Source organism: Papaver somniferum, unplaced genomic scaffold (genome assembly GCF_003573695.1).
Source record: "Papaver somniferum cultivar HN1 unplaced genomic scaffold, ASM357369v1 unplaced-scaffold_99, whole genome shotgun sequence".
Taxonomy (NCBI): domain Eukaryota; kingdom Viridiplantae; phylum Streptophyta; class Magnoliopsida; order Ranunculales; family Papaveraceae; genus Papaver; species Papaver somniferum.
This window is the reverse complement of record NW_020653081.1, coordinates 9,192,592-9,198,591: the sequence shown is the minus strand read 5'-3', so window position 1 is coordinate 9,198,591 and position 6,000 is coordinate 9,192,592.

Here is a 6,000-nt window from a genome sequence, read left to right as displayed (position 1 = left end):
GGCTCTAGCTCTATTCAAAACAACGTTACAAGATTTCTTAATATTTTGGAAAACCATATTATTCCTATTATTCCAGATAGACCAAATAATGGTAACAAACAGACACGGAGCTTCCCCAGGGAGTTTAGAGACAGGATAAACAAGTCGGAACATCATCCAACCAAGAAAAAATTTGTTTATGAAGGCGTCAGTGTTAACACACAGAGAATAGAGGAACCAAACACGAATATCAAAGGGACAGAGAACTAAAGCATGCATAACAGGCTCATTAGGGTCATGACATCTAGTACAATCAACAACATGCATATGTATTGTAGTATTTAAAACAGTCCTAGTAAGTATGACATTTCTTATAGTTTTCCAAGTAAAAAATTTAAATCCTACAAGGAACTCTAATTTTCCAAATACGCTTCAAAAGGTTACTACAAGGGGAGGACCTGAGTCCTCGGAGTCCCAAGTAGGAAGATTTAGAAGAACATCTGTCGTTCTTTGAAAGATCCCAAGCCCTCCTGTCAGGAGTGCATAACTGGCTTGAGGGAATAAAGATGATATTCTGTGGAGAAGCACCATCAAAATGGGTATTGAGCTTACTAACATCTTGGGATCCAGTAACATGATCAATAAAGTAAGAGACTTTAATGTTAGGGTCCAGGGGGAACAAGAGGGTTTGGTGTGGCAGATCCCAGAGTTGGGATTCATTTGTCGCACCATGGATCGATGGACTGACCATCTTCCACAATCCAAGAAATAAAAGGTTTAATCATCTCCTTAATAGCATGCAAACACTTCCAAGTACAAGAACAGTTACTAGAACATTTTGCATTTAAGAAGTTAGGCTATCTAGGAGATAATTAGGATTTTCAATAATCCTCCAGACATTTCTAGCTAGCATAGCCAAATTGTTTAATTGAGCTTTCCTGAGACTTAACCCACCTTCATATTTGGGAGCACAGAGTATATCCAAACCCAAAAAATGAAGACAAATACATACTTTAATATAAGTGTTCAAGGCTGAATACGTGCGGTTGATGTTGATTCACTAAACCACGAAGCATTGCAAATTTGTCCCATGAAAAGTTTTAGGCCACAAAACGGGCATATAATATAACACTTGGCAATGTTTTGTCTAATCCCCTCGGGTACGTTATTTATATGTCCCTATTTTTGACACCCAATAATTATATCCTTATACATCAATAAATATGTCCCTACTTTTTAATAACCTTATCCATTTAAAATTAGATTACTTTAATACCCTCGCCCATATAATATTTTCTTTATTTCAAAAATGGAACAAATTTCTTCTACTGCCACTTCACAACCACCACTAGCACCACCACCACAAACATTCAACTACAATTCCACCACCACCGTTCAACAACCACCGCCTGCCAACCTCCACCACCATTAATATTCCACCACCACTCCTTCACCACCACCATTACACCACCACATGTCCTCCACCACCACTAGTACGCCACCGCCGCCACCACTGGTTTAGATATTTTTGTATCAACAACAATAGTTGATCCAGATAAAAATAGAACCAACAATAGAAGTTGATCCAATCCAATTCAGGGGATCAACAACGGTAGTTGATCCAAAAAAAAGGATCAACTGTAGAAGTTGATCCAATATAGGGGATCAACAATGAAAGTTGATCCATGTAAATGGAGTGAACTTGGCGTGACTCGAACACGCATCATCTTACATGAAGTCAGTCATGCTACCATTGCACCACAAGTTCAACATTAGAATAAATTTACATGATCTAAACTACAAGCATGATTATACTAATCCAAGAAAATATTGTCAACAAATAGGAGTTGAAAGGATCAACAACAGTAGTTGATCTCATAAACAATTGGATCAAACAACAGTAGTTGATCCCATAAAAAATTGGATCAACAACATGAGTTGATCCCATAAATGGATGAACAACAGTAGTTGATCTCATAAAAAATTGGATCAACAACAATAGTTGATCCCATAAAAAGTTGGATCAACAACAGGAGTTGATCCCATAAATAGATCAACAATGGTAGTTGATTCCATAAAAAATTGGGTCAACAACGGAAATTGATCCCATGAAAAAGGATCAACAGCAGGTGTTGATACTCGTGAAACTGTACATAAAGACTAATTCTTCTGACAACAAAGAATAAATCTATTTTCGAGCTACCATCTCTCTGGCATTTATAAGTAAAATAATTCCATCCTAATTTAGCACCTGACTTAAGTCGTCGTGCAACTTGTATCTCTTAAAAAAATCAACCTGTAAAAACACAAATGGACATACTTCACAATATCACCAATAACATTTCAGAAAATTTTTACTCAAATGTCAACACTAATAATAACCGATGAAATAAGCTTATGTGGACTATTAAACATTCTCCTAATTGAAGTATGGACCTTGGAAATTTTCCACCAAAGAAAAACTACGGCATCTAGCGGTTAATGAACATAATTTTTAATACTGAAGTAATAAGCAACAACCAAGCATTACCTTTGAATAAGTTAAACAACGAAGCAAAGAGAGGCATGTTTTCAACCTGGTCATCAACCAAAAAGTCTCCTATTTCTATTCAATTCTAAATAAATTCAAGAAAACCATCACAACTAGCTAATTCCTGCACATACGAAAAACTCAAATAAGAAAGTTCCTAAAACGGCCACATAAAAACACTAAATAAATACAGTTGAATTTTATACTTAAAAAAAACTCATACCTACAACCCAGGAACCAACACTAAGCTTTCTGAATATTCATCATCTCTAACAGGAATTAGCGATAACCGTCCTAAAAATCCAAATTAACCCCCACGCAGAGAGCAAGTTTCGGGGATATATAGAAGGAAGTTGAATACATCAACCACTGCACTCCAACTTTAACATACCCTGCTAACTAATACGACTGGGACCTCTAAAAACCTACTCTGCTACAAGAAACACCTCTTCCTACACCACCACGATCTCCACCACTCTCGTTTCTGTTAGACCCACCACCTCTTCCACCACTACCAATATTAGATGGAACAAAGTCATTTACCATTATTAAGATATAGAAAAAATCATTATCAAAGAGAAATTAAACAAGGTGGACACAAATCAACTACATCGTTACCAGCAAACATTGGAAACACAAATCATATAAAAAATATTGAAGAAACTGATATGTGAAATTGATTAAATCAAAATCCGAATTAAAATCATAAGGTAAACTCGTTTAAAAACATAATCGATTGTTTACCTATTTAATTTTCATGCCGATTGTTCAAGACCAGAATCACTAATCAACACAATCTGAAGAAGAACCTTCAATTGAGAAACTAAATCCATTAGATATCTGTTAAGCAACTAACTCAATCAGCATAGAGTATGTGTTCAGCTCAGTCATCCTCAAGACTAGCTAACCATAAGCAGTGACTGCGTGTATCTCGTTCAATTCTAGTTAGCTATTTTACCGTCTCTAAATCTCTATCTCTGTAACAATCTCATATATAAATAAGACATTAATCTCCACAGGTGAAGTGTGGAAGATATTGTCACCAAAACCCTGTTCTAACTTGGTATCAGCTTTTTGATCCAAGCCATCCTTCCGCATATCAAAAAAAAAACACACAAAACCGAGTAACCCACCAAATACAACTCTGATCAATCAATGGCAGACACTACAAACACCCTTCGTCAGGTGCAAATTCACCATCTAGTAACCTTGAAACATACCGAAACAAATCATCTGCTATGGAAAGCTCAGTTTAAACCATTCTTAAGGGTCATGATCTCACAGGTTTCATAGATGGAACAAAACAAAAACCATCAAAAACACTACCAGACGGTGTAACCATAAATCCTAGTTTTACTTCTTATGAATCACAGGACTCCCTAATAGTTGGATGGATGAATTCAACATTGCAACCCGAAGTGTTAAGCACAGTGGCAAGACTTGACACGGCTAAAGAAATATGGGACAAGTTGGAATCAGAATATGCACCCAAAACATTTGTTCATCAAATGAACCTGAAGAAACAGCTTCACAACCTCTCAAAAGGTAATAAGACTCTGAAATATTATTTGACTGATGCTAAAGCTCTGTTTGCTCAATTAGCAGAATCAGGTTATACAGTATCTGGTGATGAAAAGAAGCAAGCCATCTGCAATGGCTTAAATCAAAGTTATGATCCAATTGTCACTGCTCTCTCTACCATTGAGGGTATGGACATTGATCTCTTTTACTCTCATCTTTTAACATTTGATATGAGGCTAGAGCAACAACTAGCCTTGATTCAGTCACCATTAGCCAATGTAGCTGTGTCTACCACAACAACATCAAGCAACAGACAGGACCAAAGGAGATATGCAGGTCCAGGTTCTCAGTATCAGCAGCATGCAAATATGAATTTCAGGAGAAACAACAACAACAATAACAACAACAACTATCCTTCAAAACGCAATAACCAGCAGCAATCACAAAATGATCCAGGCACAGGATCCAAGTGCCAAATCTGCAAGAAAAGGAATCATCTTATGGATAGATGTTGGTTTCGTTATGAGAAATCTAACAACAATCAGCAACGCCAACCAGCTGCTTACATAGCTCTACCTGGTGGACACCAAGCCACAGAGTGGGTCACAGACACATGAGCTACCAATCATCTGACTGCAAATATGAGTAATCTGACAATACCTCATGAGTATGATGGCACCGAACAGGTGCAAGTGGTTAATGGTAATTCATTGACTATTTCTCATATTGGTAACAGTTCCTTTACCAAAAATTCCAGATATTTTTGCTTGAATAATGTTTATCATGTACCTGAAATCAAGTGTAATCTACTGTCAGTGTCTAAATTCTGTAAAGACAATGCAGTTTTCTTTGAGTTTCACAAATCTTTTTTTGTTGTGAAGGACAAGAACTCAGGGCTACCGCTGCTGATAGGACTTGAAAGAAATGGTCTGTATGTCCTAGATGGAGTCAGTAAGCTGGATCATCCAATAAAACCACAGGCAAACGTCGCTTCTAGTTTACCATTGTGGCACCAGAGATTAGGTCATCCCATGTTGCGCACAGTCTCAAGAATATGCCATCAATTTTCCTTTCCTGTTGCTAATAAAACCTTTGATTATTGTCACTCTTGCCACATCAGTAAGAGCAAGAAATTGTCTTTCTCACTCGGTACGACTGTTTATGACAAGCCCTTGAGCTTGGTTGTTTCTGACATTTGGGTCTCACCTCACTTGTCAAGAACTGGTTTTCGTTATTTGCTTTTGATAATGGATGTCTTTTCTCATTATACCTGGGTTTTTCCACTTGTGCAAAAGTCAGATGCTCTTAAGACTTTCATTATGTTTCGGAAACAGGTTGAAAATCTAACTGACCATAAAATCAAAATATTTCAGTCAGACAATGCCTTAGAATTTAAGAAATTCACTTCTTATCTCAATGATTCAGGAATTCAGCATAGATTTTCGTGTCCACATACGTCTCCTCAAAATGGCCTGGCAGAACGTAGAATACGTCATGTAACTGAGTCTGGTCTGGCTCTTTTATTTCATGCACACATGCCTCGTTCCTTCTGGGCTGATGCCTTTACAACAACCTCTTTTTTGATCAATAGGCTTCCAAAGTCCAACTCAGAGTCAAAAACTCCACTAGAGCTTCTTTTTCTAAAAAGTCCAGACTACTCTTTGTTGCGAGTTTTTGGATGTCTTGCTTATCCTTGCCTTCGGCCATATAATGCTAATAAACTTGAACCAAGGTCTCTTCCCTGTGTCTTCATAGGATATAGCAGAGCCCATAAAGGTTATTTATGTTTGCATAGAGAAACAAACAGGCTATATATATCACGTCATGTTAGGTTTGAAGAAAGATCATTTCCATTCCAGTCTCCTCGGCAGCGCCTGCCTCTTTTGTCTTGTTCAGGTAATGTACCGTCCAGCACTGGTGTTTTACTTTCTCATCCTTTTAAACAAAGTGTGTCTTCAGTACATCAAGAT